Source organism: Cervus elaphus, chromosome 5 (genome assembly GCF_910594005.1).
Source record: "Cervus elaphus chromosome 5, mCerEla1.1, whole genome shotgun sequence".
NCBI classification, from domain to species: domain Eukaryota; kingdom Metazoa; phylum Chordata; class Mammalia; order Artiodactyla; family Cervidae; genus Cervus; species Cervus elaphus.
The window spans coordinates 6,044,892-6,065,856 of NC_057819.1; positions in this window are offsets into that span (position 1 = coordinate 6,044,892).

The following is a 20,965-nucleotide window of genomic DNA, read 5'->3' on the forward strand; positions in this document are numbered from 1 at the left end:
CACAGAGGGAATCCTCGAGAAACACCAGTGGCTCATTCACAGCTTTTAAAAGAAGCTCATCTGGTTCCATCTTCTCCCAAGCATCCTTGCTCCCACCGAGCTGAACTTCCTACATGGCCTCAAGTACATCCAAGCCTGCCTCTGCCTCAGGGCCTTTGCACATACTGCCCTTTCTGCTTAGAAGAAACTTTCAGGCTGTATCCTCATGGTGTATGAGAGATGCTCGATAAACAGTGCCCAAGTGGCTGTGAGTTGACGGCCCTAATCTATCTTCCCCTCTTTGAGGGCACCCAGCTCATGCCCCCAGGCTGGCAAGCCCTTGTCCTGCCTTGAGGGAGCAAGCAGGCCCTTGCTCACACATCCACCCCAAATGCACATGACAGCAGCTCTCAGGAACCCCTGGGGCAGGGAGGGCATAGGCTGGGGGTTGGCAGTCACCCACCTTGGCTATCCAGTCCAGCCCATGGCCCCTGCCACATGCAGGCCATGTGATCAGGGTCAGACTGCCCTCCCTGATCCCCGTTGCCCCTGCTGGCCACCGACTGAATCAGTCCTGGACAATTGGCCACAGGCTTGTTTCCTTAAAAGTGATGTTACCTCTAATTATCTCCGACAGCATGTGACGCAGGCTCCTCATTTTCCCTTTTCAGCTCATCAGAGCACGTGTGTGCACCACGGCTGAGATAATTGGATCTTCTTTAAACCAACAGGCTGGGAAGAGGGGGTGGTCTGGCCTCCCCTGGGCTGAGCAGACCTCCTGACATGACCCCGTGAGGCCAGTCTGGGGCATCTTTAGAGAACAGGGCAGTGTCTGTGACACCAAAGGCTCTCCCTACCCAAATGTCACCTGCCATCCGTCTGTCGCATGCCCGATATTCCATCGTTTGTTGAGGGGAGCGTTGGGGTTGAGGGCCTGATGGCCGGGGTTCAAATCCCAGCTGGGTTACTTTTGAGCTGTGTGACCCTGGGAAAGTTGCTTAACCTCTCTGTGCCTCTGTAAAATGGAGGCCCTGGTTGTACCTCATGGCTGTGTGTAGAACAGTGCCTGGCACACAGTAGGTGCTGGGTCAGCGTGGCTGCTATCTCTGTCAAGGGTCCTTTTGGAGGGGCGATTGTGGGCAGAGTGGGGAAGGGGATTTTATGGAGGATCTCTCTCCTTTGGGAATTGTGTTTTCAAGGTAACATTTTGATCCTTTGGGCTGATGTTTGTGGGAAATGGGTGAATTCAATCTTGGCTACAGAGAAACATAGAATTCAAGAGACAGAACTTGAGACTGGAAATGGTGAAAATACTAAGAGTCCCAGGGGGTCATTTGAACAAGCCCCCGCTCTTTACTTATTCAAATGGGGACACTGAGTCCCAGAGTGAGTAAGAACTTGCCCAGTCACATGGGGAGATGGTGATAAACCCAGTGGAAACCTAAGACCTCATGACAATTGTCATGACACAGAAGATGCACTTATGGAGCTCTTACTGTGGGCAGAGCTGCCTGCACTGTTTTAACTCTCGCCCCAGCCCCATGAATGAAGTAAGTCTGAGAGCCGTCCCCAGTTCTCAGATAGGAAAACTGAGTCTCTGGGGGTGGATCTGAGCAGCGTTTGGTTTGCAAGTGCAGAAGCTAGATTGGTGCGTCCAGTCCAGAACTGACATTCATGCCCACTCAGAGGGGCTTGGAGGATGGTATGAGGCTGAAGCCCTGTCTTTTGTATTTTATTATTATTTTTTAATTTGGCTGTGCCGTGCAGCATGTCATGTGGGATGTTAGTTCCCTGACCAGGGCTCGAACCTGTGGCTTTTGAAGAGCAGAGTCTTTTTATTTTTCCAACGTGAACCATTTACTGAATTTGTTACCATATTGCTTCTGTTTTACGTTTTGATTTTTTGGCCCTGAGGCATGTGGGATCTTAGCTTCCCAACCAGGGATCAAACCCACACCTGCTGCACTGGAAGGTGAAGTGTTAACCACTGGGCCTCTAGGGAAGTCGCCCGGAACCCCTCTGTAGTTCCGAAGAAGACCCCATGCTTCCTTCAGCTGAGAAGATTGAGGCTTCTGATATGAGGAAACATGATACCAGGTGGAAACCTTACAAGGGCGGGTCTCCTGAGAAGAGGCAGACCTGGGGTGTCTCCAGCCCACACACGCTGATACCGTTGAGTCGGCTGGACCAGTGCAGAGCATCCTCCCAAAGAGAGGGTGGAGGTAAGGAAGATAATTTTCTCTGTCTTCTTCCCCAACACCCTGATGTCTTCTAGGAAGAGCTGGACACAGCAGGCTGGAGGAACATCGACTGTCAGCATCTTCCTCCCCACCACACCCTCCTCCAGCGCCTTTGTCCAGACCTGGCCCTATTCACCTCCCAACCACAGATGCCTGCATGCGGGGCACACTGGCACCCATGAAAGTCCAGCCAGGCTGATCCCTGCCCTGGCTAAAGAGCCAGGTCTCCTAATAATTAAACAGGTGTTGGTTTGTTGAACAGGAGAGACTTTGATGTCAAGGGTAGAACTTTCTGGAAAGAAAACACTTCATTTCCAGGGCAAGTGTGGCTCAGCTGCTCTGAGACTCAGACCTGTTCTGAGCCTCATTCTCTACGAGGCTGCAGGACACCAACCACGGGAGGAGAAGGCAGCCTGGATGTGTTCTGTCTCTTGGGTGGTGCAGGGGCCTGGACCGAACTCCTGACACCTAGACAGGAGAGAGCAAGAACAATAATAACAGAAAGCGTGCACGCATGCTAAGTTGCTTCAGTCACGTAAGACTGTGAGAACCTATGGACTGCAGCCCGGCAGGCTCCTCTGTCCATGGGGTTCTCCAGGCAAGAATCCTGGAGTGGGTTGCCATGCCCTCCTCCAGGGGATCTTCCTGACGCAGGGATCAAACCCGAGTCTCTTACATCTGCTGCACTAGTGCCGCCTGGGAAGCCCAGTAGTAACAGAATGCCTGTCTGCTCATTGTGGGCTCACGATGTACCAGGCACCGTGGCTGCATCTGATATACACAGCCCTTTGAAGGAGAAGTGTTCTACTGTTCCCAGTTTGCAGAAGGGGCAATAAGGTTCAGGAGGCTGGAGATGACGGGAAGGCTTCCCTGAGGAAGTGGTGCTCCGCTGGAGCCTGAAGGATGCATTAGACGTAAGTAAGCGAAGAGGAGAAGGAAAACGCATGGCAGCCAGCAGGGATGGCACGTGCAAAGGGCCTGTGGTGGACAAAACCCTGGTGAGGGTGAACCCCGAGAGGAGGAAGCTCCGTGTCTGGAGGGAGGGGGAGTGTGGGTTAGGGGCGGGGGCTGGTGGGGGCTCACCCCTGTGGCTCCAGTGGGGTTTGCACCTTTATTCTAAGACCTCAGAAGCCATGAAAGCTTCCAAGAAAGATGTGACGCGCGCAGATCTGGGTGTTTGAAAAAGCTCCCTCTGGCTATACGAAACCTGGTGGACAGTGGCCTCAGGATGGGAGATGCACACATCAGAGCCTTCATGTTGACCGGTCTTGCCAGGGCAGCCCCGGGGGTGCAGGTAGGTGGTGGCTGAGGCCTCTGCAGCCTGTAGGGAGGCAAGGAGCCAGGAGCCTCCCTCACCCCGGAGCTGTGGGCTCATTTACATGATCCCAGCTTAATTCTCCCAGGGTATGCAAATATATGCAAACCACGATCCAGGAGAGGCAAAAATAGCAGGGCCCATTAGCATCCCCCACAGGAATATTGTTTTATGCAAACGACATGCTTGGGGCCTGCTGAGTGGGCGGAAATGGAAGATGTCAGGGTGTCCATTCCCCCCAGGCCTGTGCCGTCCAGGGTCCTGGCCAGGTCCCCGCTGCCGGGGGGAGGCTCCAGGGCGCAGGGGCAGATGGTGAGTGGAGGGCCCTGGCCGCCCAGCATCCAAGGCCCCAGGTAGGGTCTCCAGGCTGCCAGGATCCCTGGCTGCAGGGCCAGCCCTGCCCGGCCCTGGCCTCTGCCCTAGGACTGTCTCATCTCCATCCCCTCTTCCCCATCCAGACTGCCCCTTCTCTGCTCTCTGCACAGTCTCACCTTCCTCTTGGCTTCCCTTGGATCTCTTTTTCTTTGCTCTTCTCAGCCTCCTTCCTCCAGCCCTTCTTTTTCAGTGGCTTTCTCCCTGCCCAACCTCCTGGTCCCTCTCACCTGAGAATTCCCCGGGGTCCTTCTCTTGGAGCTTGTCTCTCTCTGGGTCTCCATCTGCAGCACGTCCCTCTCTGTCGCTGTGACCCCCTGGCCCTTGGTCCTTATCTGTCTCTGATAATGCCCGCCTCTCCTTATCTCTGTCTCCCTCTCTCTGTCTCTGTCTGTCCTAATAAGCATCTTTCCTTGCCCCTATCTTTCTGGTCCGGCTGGTTCCCCTCTGTTTTGTTTGAATTCGTTCCTCTCTCTCTTTTGGGCTCTCTTGTTCTCTCTGTTGCCGCCTCTGTTCTCTCTACTGCACCATCTTTCCCTGGCTTTTTCTCTGTGGCTCTCACCCCAGCACCCTCTTCCTTTAGGGCACCCTGGAGAGAATTCTCACACAGGCAGCAGCACCCCTGAACTCGCGTCTGGTCCGGGGACTGTGGGGCCATGGGGAGAGGTGCAGGGACCCCTCCACATACCTGCGAGCTCCAGTGGGCACCAGACACTTGACGGCAGCCCGGTTCAGTCAGCCGTGGAGCCCAATCTGGACAGCTCTGGGTTTGGGGAAGGGACTTGGCTTTCCCAGAGCCCTGGAAGGATAGGTCTGGCTTAGGTCTGGTCATGCTGGATGGGAGTTGCCTGAGACTGGGGTACCGTGGGGAGAGGACAAGAATCAGTGAAATCCTGTCTGGATAGCAGCAAGTCCTGGCAACAGACGCCCCAGCTGTGCGACCTCTGCAAAGGCCTTCCTCTCTCTGAGCCTCAGTTTCCATCTCTTTAAAATGTGTTGATCCTGGAGTCCAGGCCTCAGCCTTGTGGTGGGTCTGCCCAGCTGCACTGACAACCTTTCAGACAGGTGGCGCTCAGTAAATATTATCCACAGCTGTTATCGTCGTCCCTGCTGCTGCAGGTCCACGTGAGCGCTCTGTGCCTCAGTGTCCTCATGTGGAAAATGGGAGAAGAGTTCTCCAGTCCTTGGGCGGTTGTGAGATCTGGATGAGATAGTTGCAGACTTGGTACACAGTGTGTGTGTGTGCGCGCGCGTGTGCACGCACGTGTGCATATGTGTATATGTGTGTGTGCACATGCGCATGTGTGTGCATGTGCGCGCGTGTGTGCGCATGCGTGTGTGTGTGTGCGCGCACGTGTGCACGCACGTGTGCATATGTGTATATGTGTGTGTGCATGTGCGCGCGTGTGTGCGCATGTGTGTGTGTGTGTGTGTGCGTGCGCGCGTGCCCATGTGCGCATGTGCTCAGTCGTGTCTGACTCTTTGTGACCCCATGGGCCATAGCCCACCAGGCTCCTCTGTCCATGGGATTGACCAGGGAAGAATACTGCAGTGGGCTGCCACTTTCTCCTCCAAGTGATCTTCCCAACCCAGGGATCCAACCCATGTCCCTTGCATCTCATGCCTTGGCAGGCAGATTCTTTACCACTAGCGCCACCTGGGTACATAGTAGGTGTTCACTAAAAGCCTTTTTTTCTTTCTTCACAGGCTAGCTGTGTGATTTTGGCAAGCTGCCTGTCCTTCTCTGGGCTTTGGTTTCCTTGTCCAAAGGAAAGCAGCACAGAACACCCTTTGGGGCCCAGTTTTGCCCCCTCTGAGGTCTCTGCCCACTCCCCACTAGACTTAGGTCCTGGGGTGGTTGCCAGTTGGCATGACTCCACAGCGCCACCACGTGGTCACCCAGCTCACCATGCTGCAGGCTTTGGGGTCGGGGGCAGAGGGCAGGGGTGGGCCTGACCTCTGTGACCTCGGCAGAGCCCCCAGGCCCATTACACAGAGGGGAAGAGATCTGCCTAAGGGCACACTGCCAGGAGTTCTGGGTTGTGGTCCTGGAGCTGCCTCAGACTTGCTGGGTGACCTTGGGTCGGTGCATTCCCCTCTCTGAGCCATGCTTTCTTCTCCACCTCGGACCACCGCGGAAGCCTCCTCCGGCAGCCACGTCCTCCATCTTCATGGCTGGTCCAAGGCCACCTGACTTTGATAGCTCGTGTTTTTATCAGGCACCTACTCTGTGCTGTGGCCAGGGTAAACAACAACAGTAGCCATGACAATAATAGTAAGCCATCATTATTACTGTGAGCTTATTCTAGGCCTGACTTCACACGAGGCATCTGATCTGCACCAACGCATTTGATCAACATGAAGTAGAGCTTTCTGAGCAGTTTACAGAAATGAACTCATTTACTTCTTCCAACAAAGTGAGGCTGAGGGAGGAGAACTGACCTGTTGTCATTAAATTTATTCACTCTCTATTTGTTGAGAACCTGTGACGTGCTTAACCCTGGGACCCATTGGTGAAGAACACAGATTTCACTGTGGCCCCTGTGGGTTTGAAGTGTGGTGGGGAAACACCCAATAAGTAAGGAAAACAGCCAAGAATACAATATTGGACAATACTGTAAGAGATCTAAAGGGAAAGAACAGGGAACAGTGAGAGAGGAAGAAAAATGGCAGGAGAACCAGGACGAGGCAGCCTGGGGGAGATGGTGCTTAAGCTGAGGTTGGAGGCAGAATTAGGAACCTCAGAGGGTGGCATGTGGAGGCCACAGGAGCAGTGTGTGCAAAGACCCTGTGGCAGCGACAAGCTTGCCCCATATAGAAACTGACAAGAGGCCCTTGACCCCAGGGCCCGCCCTGTACCTCCAGCTTCCCACTGAGGTTCATATCGGGGTTCTCAGACTCTGAGAAAATCTCCAGGGGGCTTTAAAGAAAAACCTAGGCCTGGGCAATCCCGTGAGACTCTTGGAAGTTGGAACCAGCTCAAGTAATTATTTCAATTCTCTGCATAATTCCAACAGGCAGACTGGGGGTCACTCAGACTCCAAGGCTGGGGTCTTGCTAAACTTTCCTGACCCAATGGCTGGGAAGAAGGGATCTTCTTGAGGACAACATTTAATCCATAATTTTCCTTGTGGTAGGCCCAGCTTTGCACCCTGGACAAGTCTCTGTTAGAAACCTAGCTTATCTCACAGGTGCCATGTCACCATAATGCTCATGAGTTAGTCAGAAGGGCCTCCTGGAGTAACATTTTCACTATAGTAACCCGTACAGAAGGCTTGCCTGCCCCTGCAGGAGACGCAGGTTCTATCCCCAGGTCGGGAAGACCCCCTGGAGAAGGAAACGGTGCCCCCCACCCATTATTCTTGCCTGGAGAATCCCATGGACAGAGGAGCCTGATGGGCTACAGTCCATGGGGTCACAAAGAGTCAGACACGACTGAGCGACTAAACAACCCATTCAGGGTCTGACCAGCACCGCTAAAGGGTTACCCAGATAGAGCAGCCGTAGGCAGGCCCCTCTGAGCGGTGCCTAGGACTGTCTGTCTTCCTGGCCCCCATGGGACAGCCTGGCTGCAGAAGGAGACCCAGGCCACTTCTGGGCTGGGGGGTGGAGTGCTGGGATGGGCTGGCCGTGCCCGCCCGGGGTGCAGCTTGGGGCTCTGCGCCACCCTGCTGGTCTACTCCGTCCACTCCATTCAGACCCAGCACCCGAGGTCACACCCCTTCCCCTTCAGGAGTAGGGAGGATCCAAGCCCACTTCATTGCTGGCTGGCTGGGCAGTCTGGTGACACATGAACGCTTAGAGCTTTGTTTTCCCACCTGTAAAGTGGGTTCACTGATTATCTTCATTTTCTAGGGCCGCCATAAAGAACACCACGCACGTGGTGGCTTACACAACAGAAAAGGACTTTTTAACCATCCTGAAGGCTAGAAGTCCAACATCAAGGTGTCAGCAGGGTTGCTGTCTTCTGAGGCCTCTTTCCTTGACTTGCAGATGGTACCCTGTCCCACTGTCGTCACAGGGTCTGTCCTCTGAGAATGTCTGTGTCTTAATCTCCTCTTCCTATAAGGACCCCAACATACTGGATTAGGTTCCCCACTCTCACGACCTTCTTTTAACATTGCTTCTATAGTGATCACATCTGTAAATACAGTCTCATTCTGAGCTACTAAGGGTTAGGAATTCAACATGAAAGAGATGTGAGATTTGGGGGGAGGGGGAGACATATTATGAATTTGTTGGTGGGCACAATTCAGCCCATAACAATGATGGAGTAGGACTTCCCTGGTGGTCCAGTGGCTGAGACTCCACGCTCCCAATGCAGGGGCCCCAGGTTCAATCCCTGATTGGGGAATTAGATCCCACATATCACAGTTAAGAGTTCGCATGCTGCAACTAAGATCAAAGATCCTGCGTGCCACAACTTAGACTCAGCACAGCCAAATAAATATTAATAAAGGAAATAAATAAAATGTAAAAAAAGATGGAGCATTTACCTTGTAGGGGAGGTGGTGGCCCTTTGAGTGCTGCCCATTCGTCTGTAGCAAATATCTCGGGAGCAATAGCAATGCATCAGGCACTCTGCTTTTCCTTCCAGGTGTCTGCTGCTGTGTAATAGACCATCCCAAACTTAGTGGCCTAAAACAATGATATTTATTTTGTTCATGGGTCTGTGAGTGGGGCAGACTTCGGCACAGAGAGCTGGTCTCTGCTTCACAGGGTGTCAGCTGAGATGGCTCAGGGTCTGAGAGTGGGGCTTCTGAAGTCGTGTCCACTCACACACATGTGGTTGACGTTGGATCGGGGGCTGTAGGCTGAGACCTCAGCTGGGGCCACTGGGGGAAATGCCTGCCCATGGCCACATCCTCTCTATGTGTGGTCTGGGCTTCCTCACAGCATGGCGGCCAGGTTCCAAGGGCAAATGTCCACATGACCTTTCACGGCCTCGTCTCAGAATTCTTAGAGCATCTGCCACCTTCTTTCAAGCCCATGCAGTTGCAAAGACCTGCCCACTTTCAGAGGGAGGGGAATCAGTCGGCGCTTCTTGTTTGGCAAGTTCTGCAAATGTTGCTGTCATCATTTTTGGAAAACACAATTTGCTCTAATTGCAGCTGAGGCCAGAGAGGCTCAGAGGAGGAAAGAGTCCCCAGGCCCACACTGCATAGGAAGCCCACTCTCCCATCATCCCCAAGGGCCCCTTGGAATGTGTCCATTCCCCGCCCCCCCGCCGGTGGGGGCCAGTGAGGTGGCCTTCCCTCCCCAGGCCCCACACAAAAGCCTGTGGCTGAGCCTCCATCTGGCTTGTGGGATGGATTTGTCACTGGGAGGGAAGAGAAAAAAAAACGGATTTTCTGCTTATTTTTTCTCAGCTCCTTATTCACATGTTGCCCAGCAGGGAGTAATCAGGGCTCTGTGGTCCTCCCGGCTTGCTTAATTCATCCAAGACCCTCCCTCTCCTCTGTTCCGCCCCGAGTTTCTCTCTTTAGGGTTTTGTTTCTCTCTCTCTTTCCAGGTCTCTCCCTCTTTCTCCCTGTCTTTCCCTCCTCCACCTCCTCCAGTATATGCACCCCACTGACATCCCATGTTTCATTTCTGCCCCCTTGAAGGGATCAGCCTCCAGGAAAACAGATTGCTTAGTGCCGGGCACGTTTGCTCAGGATTCCTGCCCTTCCCCAGCTTTCAGCCCACCATCCTGCCTCCCAGAAGGAAGCCAGGAAGGAATGTGCCAGCTGCCTTTCTAGCTTCTTTTATTAAAAAAAATATATTTTTTTTTAATTAAGGTGAAAATCACATGACATTGAACTAATTGTTTTCAAGTGAACACTTTGGTGGCTTTGTGACGTTCGCAGTATGGGGCAACCACCACGTCTATCTAGTTTCAGAACCCTCTCGTCGCTCCAAAATTATCCATCAACAGTTCACTCTTTGGGAGTTCCTTGGTGGTTCAGTGGTTAGGACTGTGTACTTTCAGGGCTGTGGCCCTGATTCAATCCCTGGTCTGGGAACTGAGATCTCACAAGCCTAGTGAAGAGGTGAAAAAAAGAAACAAAAAAAAGCAAAACAAAATAACCAGCCAATAGTTCACTCTCCATCCCACCCACCCACCTGCCCCTGCCTGGATATCCATTAACTTACATTCTGCTTCTTTAGATTTCCTTATTTAGCACATTTCATATAATGGGAATGGTATAATAGATGCCCCTTTGTGTCCGGTTTATTTCGCTTAGCCTACTGTGTTCCAGAGCCATCTACATCACAGCATGTGTTATTCTTTTTTACAGTTGCATCGTATTCCATTGTATGGCTAGACCATATTGTACTTATCTATTTATCTGTTGATGGATGTTTATTTCTACCTTTTGGTGATTGTGAATAATGCCATTATGAACATAGGTGTGCAAGGATTGTTTGAACATCTATTTTCAAATCTTCTGGTTCTATATCTAGGAGTGGAACTGCTGGGTTGTGTAGTGATTCCATGTTGAACTTTTTGAAGACCTGCTACATTGCCTTATCATCTTACTGCATGGACCATAATGATATCTTTAGAGGAATCGTGTTGGCAACCTGAAACCTGTCCACTGTCACTGTCTCGTCCATTTCCATCTGAGGGTTGGCAGGGAAGCCTCGAATCAGGGACGAGCTGCTCAGCAAGGAGATACGAGAAGGACTGTGGAAGGAGAGAGAAGTGTGATAGTGGAGAAGGCTAGAAGGTCAAGGTCGTAGATTCGTTCATTCATTCATCCATCCATTCACTAATTCACTGGTATCATTAATTCATGGGTAGAACGTTTACTTAGAACCTGCCATATGCAGGCCCTGTGCTGGATACTGGGGAGCAATGAATAAAATAGATTACATGCAATCAAGAGGATTACAGTCTGGGGGTCAGTAAAACAGTCACACAAATAAGCAATTAGGAAAGAGTGTAATTCTGTCCCACGTGGAGGCTGTTTAAGGTACTGGGGAAGCAGCTGCCTGGGAGCACCAGACAAGGCTCGACGAACGGGCAGCTCTTTAAACTGGCTGTTGAAGGATGAGTAGGAATTCCCCCTGAGGCAGGAAGGTACACTCCAGGTCTAGGGAACAGCGTGGATGAAATTGCAGAATCCATAGTTATGGTGAATCTTAGGTATGGCTGGGGCACAAGGTAAATCTGGTGGAAATAATACCACAATGATTGGTATGCTGTGATAAAGTAATCAAAGCCTACTAATAACATACTAAGGAGTCTGAGTTCTAATCTGGGGGTGGTGGGGCACCATAAAAATACTTAAACTTGAAGGATTAGAGGCAATAAAGGTAGCTTTCATTTTCCTGTCTATAAAATGGAAGCATTTTAGTAGCTTGTACTTGTCAGGATAAACTGGCTTATGCTGCACTAATAAATACACTCCAAATCACAATGGCATGAAATAATGTTTGTTTGTTTTTTATGGTTCACACTATATGTCCATTGCAGGTTGGCTGGGGGATCTGATGCACGTCTCCATTATCTGTAGCTTAGAACCTTGGTGGGTGGAGCAGTCACTTTCTGGAGCATGGCCAGCCGCAGTGGCAGAAGGAAAAAAGAGGGGAGAATCTCAGTCCCAAAGTGACCATGCAAGAAAAATATGACATAGGTCACTGAAGGCAGGCCCATGACGCATCTGTCTCTATGTGGGCAAGGAAGCATAGTCCTACCACGGCCTCAGAGGAGAGCAAGGCATATGAGGTGGGCAGTGTGAGTGACCAGCACATAGATCCTCTCCGAGTTCCTTCTATATTTACGAAAACAAATTTTGCTCAGGGATGTTCACTGCACCATTGGTTGCAATAGCCTAAAGCTGGAAGCAACCAAAGGTAAAGAATCCGCCTGCCAGTGCAGGAGATGCAAGAGACACGTGTTTGATCCCTGGACGGGGGAAGATCCCCTGGAAGAGGAAATGGCAACCCACTCCAGTATTCTTGCCTGAGAATCCCATGGACAGAGGAGCCTGGAGGGCTACAGTCCATGTGGTTGCAAAGAGTTGGATGTGACTGAACATGCATGCACCCAGAAACATAAACTACAGAATTTGATTGTTTCTTTTTGAAAAGAAAATAGGTTAATTCCATTTTCTGATCTTCCTTTCCCACCCGCTCCATGAAGAAAAGACTTGGAGTCACATTTCTCTGAAGATGCACAAAGAGCAGTAAATAAGTGTAGCTTCTGAAAAATCAGGGGGAAAAACTGCCACGTCAGTTCTATAAGAAAAAGAATCTCGAAAAACAAACGAGGGTTCCTGCGAGCCGTCCCTTGTGCTACAGGGATATTCGTCTTGGAAGGCACTCGACAAGGCCTCCCTCGTCTGCCTCCCGGAACGAGCTTGCCAGGGGAGATGGATCGCTCCTGAGATCCCCCCGCACCTCTCACTACATGGGGGTTCAATTAGCCGAATCCATTCCTACATCCCCGGACAGAAAAGCACAGGGCATCTGTGCAACCTTCCGTCAGTATCTGCAGCCCGCCCATGCAGAGGAAGCAATATATTTTTTAAAAATTTTATGCCTTTTAATTGCTTATGTGTTGATTTCTTGCCCGCCACCCCTTCCCTTGCCCACCCCATCCCCCCAACATCAGACCCTCGCTTCCCTGCAAGAATAATGTTCTTGCCGGGAAGCTGCTCAGCTTCACTGAATCACAGGAGAGGGTGTAACTGACTGTTAGGAACAGTGAGGTCTGGGAGGGGGGCTTCTCTCTGGGGGGATGTCAGGAGATGGGAGCTGATGGCTAGTGGTACCATGACCTCCATCCTCCCAAAGGTGGAGAGGCTGTACCCTGGTTGCCCTGGAGCCTAATCATTGGGTTCAGACAGCCAGGTTTCAAACCCTGACTCTGCCTATCACGGTGGTACAATCATGGGCCACATGACTCCACTGCTCTGGCCTCACTTTTCTCATCTGAAAAATGGGCATGGATAATAGCTGCTACCTCAAAGGGTATTGTGAGCAATTAAGGGTATAGAGATTGTCAAATAAGCATTGAAATGTGCTTATTACAAAGCATACTTGTATTTCATGGTAAAGTCCCTTTGGGACTTCCCCTGTGGCTTAGTGGTAGAGAATCCAGCTGGCAATGCAGGAGACATGAGTTCGATCCCTGGGTTGGGAAGATCCCTTGGAGAAGGAAATGGTTGCCTGGGAAATCCCACAGACAGAGAAGCCTGGTGGGTTAGAGTCACTGGGGTCGCAAAGAGCGGGACAGGACTTTGTGACTAAACAGCAACAGAAGTCACTTTGGGCCAGTCTGGCCAGAGATGGAAGTGAGATTTTGCCTTGATAAAATCAAGGACCCCATCTTAGAAGATTTATATTCAGAAAGACAACAACCAGCTCTGTCTTTCTCCCAAGTCTGATGGATGAGCTTCCTAAAGTGGAAGTAACATTGGATGAATGACCTCCAACGTTCTTCCTGTAACTTAAATTTCAGAGGAAAGAGAAAATGAACACTGACTGAGGGCCTATGTGCCAGGTACGGTGCAACTGGTGTGTGTACTGGGGGCTGCAAACCACCCATCTGTTTTGGTGGGATCTGTGGGCTAAAAATAATGCTTTACATTTCTAAATCATTGAAAAAAATCAAAAGAAGAATACTATTCTGTGACACATGAAAATTATCTGAAATTCAAATTTCAGTGTCCAGAAATAAAGTTTTATTGGCACACAGCCACGCCCATTCGCTCACATTTTGTCTTAGGCTGCTTTGACGTTGCAATGGCGGCGTTGAGTAGTTGCAACAGAGACCATCTGGCCTGCAAAGCTGAAAGTATTTACTATCCGGCCCTTTAGAGAAAATGTTTGCTGACCTCTGGTGTCTGTCGTGGCACTGAGGGCTCAAGGCAACTCTGTGACCATTGTTATTACTGACCCATTTTATAGGTGAATAAACTGAGGCTTTGAAAAAAGCCTCTTTTCAAAGTAAGTGATTTGCTGCCAGGGTTGCAGGGAAAGTGGCTATGGAATGACATCATGATTATACCCATTTTGCAGATGAGGAGACTGAGGTCTGTACAAGATAAGGCTACTTGCTCAATGCTCTCAGTGAAATAAGGGCCGTGTGGACACCAGAATCTTGCTCTTGAGTCAGGGGCCATTTTTCTTTGCTTCTGCCTCTCTTCCATGGGACTTAAGGTGACTCTCCCAGAGTAACCATGAGGGGCTGTCACTGATGGATGGCTGGTCCTGCCTCTGGGAGCCAAGGGCCCCTGCAAGCTGGGGCCTGGGGCAAGGTTGCTGATGGGTTGGGAGTGGGCAGGGGTTCTGGGCTAGGCTCCCAGGACTGGGGGTGGGGAGAGGCATTGGAGCTGTGTATTTCCTTTCCAGTTTCCTCCCTGGACCCGTCGTATCTCAGCCTATTGTTCCAACAGAGGAAGCAAGTAGTACTGAGATGCTAGAACACGTGTTCTTGTCACCATTTGGTAAACAGCTAGTCCCTTGTATTGTAAGTTACAGTCTCCAAACACAGGCCCTAAAAAGACAGCTCTCCTGGGAGGAATCACACGATATTTTTGCCCTAAAATGCTTTTCATTTGGGGTCCTCCTCAATGCCCATGTGGAGGGACCCCTCCCTCCAACCCCCTGCACATTGAGATTAATGTGCGAAGCCAGAGAAGGCAGCAAACGTGTATTCCAAGCCTACACGTCTTAACAGTGAGGGGAATCTGTTAGGGATACAGGTTCTGGTGTCAGACAGACAGGGCCTGAGTGTGGCCTCTGCCTGTGAGCCATTGGCCTTCACCTCCTGAGCCTTCTCGGTTTTGTGACCTGGAACTGGTGAGGGCCCCTATTTCACGCCCGGCCTAAGGAAGAACTGGCGAGCCACCTGCAAAGTGCTACACGTGAGGCTGGGCGTGAGGACTGTGCTCACACACGCCTTCTCTTGTAATTTGCTGAGCATTTACTATTTGCCCGGGGTGCCCTACGTGTGCCCTTTCACCATGACTGCGTGTGTGCGTGCTAAGTCGCTTCAGTCACATCCAACTCTTTGCGACCCCGTGGACTGTAGCCCGCCAGGCTCCTCTGTCCATGGGATTTTCCAGGCAAGAATACTGGAGTGCGTTGCCATGCCCTCCTCCCCCGGGGGATCTTCCCCACCTAGGGATCAAACCCGCATCTCTTACATCTCCTGCACTGGCAGGAGGGTTTGTTACCGCTAGAGCCAGCAGGGAAGCTCCTCATCGTGATTACGTTGGGGCTGTTACTCTCCCTGCTCCGTAGATGAGATAACTGAGTCTCTCGGGGCCTAAGCAGAAGAGCAGAACTCAGGACCCCAAACCAGGGTGGTGGGTCTGTAAATTTTGCCTTTCTTGCACTCCCACCACTTGGATGCTTCCCAGAAGAGTGGGAGCCTCCTGACTCTTTCTTTCCTATAATTCTCCCTTAGTTTAACAATCTGCATTTCAAAATCATGTCCCCACGTCCCAAGGCCCCTGGGTACCAGGTGTATTTCTCCAAATCCCAATAAATAAATACAGTAAATTCTTGCGTTTTATGGGCCAGCCTGCCAGGGAAATGGGCTGCTTGCCTCTGAGGGCTGAGCCGATGGAGCGGGTGAGGTAATTGGCTGCTGAGTTATGGGGGCCCCTTGAAATCTGCTTGTTGAGAGATCTCAGGTGCCCGTCTCACCTGGGTCCAGATTTACATGGTGCTGGGCGGGCTCCTGGCATAGGCGTATCTGCGGGGACACAGACGGAGGGGCAGCCGGGAGCTCTCAGGGGAGGGACGTGGAGGTCCAGAGGGACACCTAGAACGGGGTGTGTCTGAAGAGGGTGGCAGGGCCTCCTTGGGGAGCCGTCTGAATTCTTGCAGTGGGTTCCTGTTGCGTGTTCATACCTGTGATTCCATTTCGTGCCTCTGGTTTAGAGCTATCTCGTGATCTGTTTGTTCACCGGTCTCTCTCCCCTCCTCGTCTCATCCATTCATTCATTCATTCCATAAAGAGATCAGGAGAACCCCTCGTGCATCAGGGTTGAATATAAAGGTTCTGGAGGTGAGAGAGAATCTCTTATTAAACCAGGGGCTGGACAAAGAGTTGGTGTATCATGTATACTTTTTGCAAGAAGGCAAGTGTGCTCACTCAGGGTCACCTTTTTCTGCTCACTGCTTAAATTCTAGGCTGTATGGTGTGGATCATGTGCGCGTGTGTGTGTGCGCGTGCACACCCTCAGACACACACCAAAACTGAAAGGCTCCCACGCACCAGGTGCTTGTTAGATGCTCAGGACATTCGGGGCCCCTCACTGGTCACTCTCTGGCCTGGTGGGGGGAAGACAGCCTCCTCTTGAATCCCTCCCTTTCTCCCTCCCCACTTGAACCTGCCCCCGCCCCCACCCACAGCAACTCAGGATGAGCTGCCGACAGTAAGCAGGTCTAGTCACCCCTCTGTCCTCATCCTCCAGTTCCTGCCCCTCCCAGGGGAGAACCGAGACTCCTAGAATAGTCTACAAGGTCTGCGTGACTTTTCAAAAATGCTTATTTATTTGGCTGTGCCAGATCTCCATTGCAGCATGCAGGATCTTTAGTTACAACATGCAAACTCTTAGTTGCTGCCTGTGGCATCTAGTTCCCTGACCAGGGATCGAACCCAGGCCCCCTGCATTGGGAGCATGGAGTCTTACCCACTGGACCACCAGGGAAACCCTGGATCCTCATGATCTGAGCTCTTATCACCCACCCTTGCTGGCCAGCCCCAGCCATACTAGAGGGTCTCCTTCCGCACTCCGGACTCAGTCTCACCTCTGGGCCTTTGCACATGCCAAGCCGTCTGCCAGGAGTGCTGGTGCCCCAATTAAATGCCTGCCTCCTTCCCTCCTCTCTTTTGTGTCTCTGTTCAGCTCTAATCTCTCTACCCTTCTCTGCCCTACTACTATTTTATCACTTCAACCCTTATCACCGCCTCTCGTGATCGACATTTATTTGTTCTTGATTATCATCTGTCACCCTCCCTCCCCCTGGAACTTCTGCTTCATGAGGGCGGATATTTTGTCTCTTTTTGTCCCTGCTACTTTTCAGCACTTGGATCAGTGACTGGCATGTGATCGATGCTCCATAAACAATTCCTTGAATGAATGAACCCATCTTTGCACCCACAACAGCCCATGCAGTAGCTGGCATTCAACAGCAGCTAACAGTTGTTCAACGAAATGTGGGGATGAATGATACAGAAAATATGCTCAGATGGGAGAAGTATCATGAGGCAGAGATGACCAGTGAGTCATAGGAGTGTGAGTGCCACAGGGGCTCTAGGGGGTAGGGGGTCTGTTGGGGGTATTTCCCAAAAGCTTTGATGCTTGCGTTGACAGATGAAGGGTGAGCAGGAGTTTTTCAGAGTGCTCATGTGGCAAAAGGATCCAAGGGATAGAAACATCGCGTCCCTAGGAAGACCTGAGAGTGCTGAGTGTCTGTATTTTGCAAGAAGGATGAACGGACCCAGGGCTGAGACAGGGACCCGATCTTTCAGAAGCTTGAATGTCAGGCTAGGAATTAGGATTTAGACCTGAGGGCCCCCGGGAAGACCCTGCAGTGGGATGCTAGAGCATCTTTTTTTTTTAATTAATTAATTTTTATTGAAGGATAATTGCTTTACAGAATTTTGCTGTTTTCTGTTGAACCTCAGCATGAATCAGCCGTAGGTATACGTGTATCTGATGCTTATGGAGACAGCACAGTAGGAATGGGACAGCCCAGGAAAGAGCCAATAAGGGCTGAACTGAGTTGGTGACACTGGGGACCAATGGGTGGGGATGGTGGTGGCGGGAGCAGGGTGGTACAGATGGGATCCTTCCATGGCTGCAGAGACCGTACGTGGAGAGACTAAAATCTCATCGTTTCCAAATCTGCAGGACGCAGAGAAAGCCCGACCACCTGGCTCCAAACTCAATTAACCAGATTTTTTAAAAATTGTAATTGCAGCCCTCATCTCTCCCCCCTTCCTCTTCTGTTAAAAATTTTTATTATATATGCCTTTTGACAGCCAAAGACTCTCAGATGCTTGACGCGCTGTATATTAAGCAGAGTGGCAGCTGCGGTTATTGCCAAGCGAAACAAAATACAAAATTTACAGCAGTAAATTCTTCTCTCTTCAGGGTGGTTAATTATCTTAATTACTTTTATTATCTCTTATCTTTTAAGATCCTAAATTGCTTATTTTTTTGCCTCTCCCGCCAAAGGCGACCACATATCTTTTATTGGTGCACGCTGAGTGAGGAGTCAGCCGCTCGTCTTTCTGGTGAAATGCAAAGGAACGTTGATTTGTACCTGACTCCTCCTTGTGATTTTAATCGTGCTAACTAGTGAAAATAAAGTTCCGTGAAATGTCGGCTGACAGCAGGAAACACAGACACACGGGCACGCGTGCCCGTGCGCGTGCACACACACTCTCCAAAGCTGACAAATGCCTCCCTTTTCTTTTTTTATATCTCCTCCTCTCTCCCTTGCATTCTTTGTGCGATGTGGAGAAATCCATTTCTCTCCAGCAAATCTTAACTTGGAAGAAAAGAATTACAGGCCTTGCAAACTGTCGCTTTCCCCGGGAAACGGGGAGAGGTGATTTGGTTTGAAATAAATCCCTTCACGGTTAACATTTGAAAGCAAAGGGAAGAAAGGGGGGAAAAAATCACCCGGCACCTAGACCCGGGGATATTTCAAGCTGGGGGGTTTTGCAACAGCTCAACCAGCTGAAGATGGACGGGCTACAGCCCGAGTTGGGGGAACAGTGGGGGGCGTCCGAGGTCAGATGCTCAGCTAGTAACTTCATCAAGACTCAATTTTGGAAGAGGTGGCTCAGGGGCCACCATCCGAGGCCAGAGCCTTGGGTCCAGATGTGTCCTGGGCTTTAGAACCATTGTCAGAGGGTAGACAGGAACAGGGCTGCTTCCTCTAGGACTCAGTAGAATCAACCTGCCAATGCAGGAGACGCTGGTTCGATCCCTGGGTCGGGAAGATCCCTTGGAAAAGGGAATGACAACCCTCTCCAGTATTCTTAACTGGGAAATCCCATGAGCCTGGTGGGTTACAGTCCATGGGGTTGCAAAAGAGTCGGACATGACTGAGCTATTAAGCATGCATGCAAGAAAGGAGTAGCTCTCTGGGAAGGTCAGCTTCATGAGCGTTTGAGGGAAGTTTCTTTGAGTTTTGCCTGTGGGTTGGGGTCATGTTACCCCAAGCAACTCTCCAGGGCTGCCCAGCGACAGACCCCAGCCTGGCCTGGGGGCAGGGCTCCTGCCAGCCCCTTGCTGACTGTCGCCTCCTCTCCCTACCACCCTCTGCATCTCTCGGGCTTCATCTCTCAGTGCCTGCGGTTCTTGGTGAGGTTCCCCCCACACCCCCTCGCCCCCGACAGAAAGTCCCACGTCCCGTGAGCCCTTTTGGTGCCAGGCACACTGGGACGGTCGGTCACCCTATGTCTTGAGTCTTTCCCTCTCCAGAATTCTGTGGTCCTTTCTCCGTTCCTGTCTCTCCGTCTGGGCCTGTCATCCTGTCTGTCTGTCTCCTACCATACCACCTCTCTCGTATCCACCCCTGCTCCCCCTGGCATCCCTCCTTCCTTTCCTCTGGACTCCCCACATTGTACTCTTTGGCCAGAAAAGCACAGCATTTGTGCCCCCAGAGGGGCTGGGCACTCGAGTCCAGAGATGGACACATGGCCGGGAGGGATGAGGGGAGGAGGGGGAGGAGCAGCGGTCTGGGAGGAGGGAGGGGGAACCCTGCGACCTCCAGCCCCCCAGAGAGACTTTCTGACAGCTCCCAGTTCTGCACACAGGCTTCCTTCCCAACATACTTCTTTTCTACACTGCTCCATGAGAGGGGTGTGTGTGTGTGTGTGTGTGTGTGTGTGTGTGTGTGTGTGTGTGTGTGTGTGTGTGTGTGTGTGTGTGTGTGTGTGTGTGTGTGTGTGTGTGTGTGCGTGCACAGACCCTGAGTGGACAGGAGAGGCCTTTCCCCGGGGATGGGGACGTGGAGACAGGGAGCCTGACCCTCTCCTGCCAGACGCCGTGATGTGAATCTCTCCAGGCTTTGGGTGGGGGAGAACCTGCAACAGGAGACACGGGGATGAGAAAAGCAGGATTCAGGATGGAGGGGCCAGGGCCGCTGCTGACCCCTGCACATTCCCGGGGGTCACAGCTTTCCCCGTGTGGCTGTTGAGCGTTCTCCATGTGGCCAGTGGGACCGAGGGTCTGAATTTTAAATTACATGAGATTTTAATGATAGCAAAATCTAAAAACAGATACTCTTTCAGTTATTGGAAATTGTTTAAGTGTACTTGGAATAACGTGGCCACGTGAATTTACACTCTCAGATGAACTGGGATGTGCCGTAAGTGTGTGTAAAACACCCTCCGGGTTTCAAGGACTGGGTCCCAAGAATGAGTGAAAATTATGTGATGAGACATTTTTCATGTTGGTTGCAGGTTGGAACTGTGTTTCTGATGTAATGGGTTAAGGAGGATATTATTAAAATTAACTTCCCAGGTTTTTTTCTTAAAACGATGGCTTCTAGAAAGTTTAAATGATTTGCTTGTGTTGTGTTCCTCTGGGGCTGGGTCGCTCTAGGACTTGAGGTCTGCCCCTGCCACCGAGGAAGTATTCTGTGACCTCGTTGCACTGAGACATGAGGCCAGCTTGTTTGTGATTGCTTTTAGCCTCTGGACTGTTGTCTTGCTGTAGAGAAAAGGAAACATTCCACCCAGCCGAAATCCACAATTTTTAGAATGGAAAAAGTAATGAAACCTCAGACTGGAAATCAACCTTGAATATTCACTGGAAGGACTGATGCTAAAGCTGAAGCTCCAATATTTTGGCCATCTGATGCCAAGAGCCGACTCATTGGAAAAGACCCTGATGGTGGGAAAGATTGAAGACAGGAGGAGAAGGGGGTGACAGAGGGTGAGATGGTTGGATGGCATCACCGACTCAATGGACATGAGTCTGAGCAAACTCAGGGAGATAGTGAAGGACAGAGGGGCCCAGTGTGCTGTAGTTGAGAAGCGTCCGACACGACTTAGCAGCTGAACGATGACAACAACAGAATGGAAATGTTG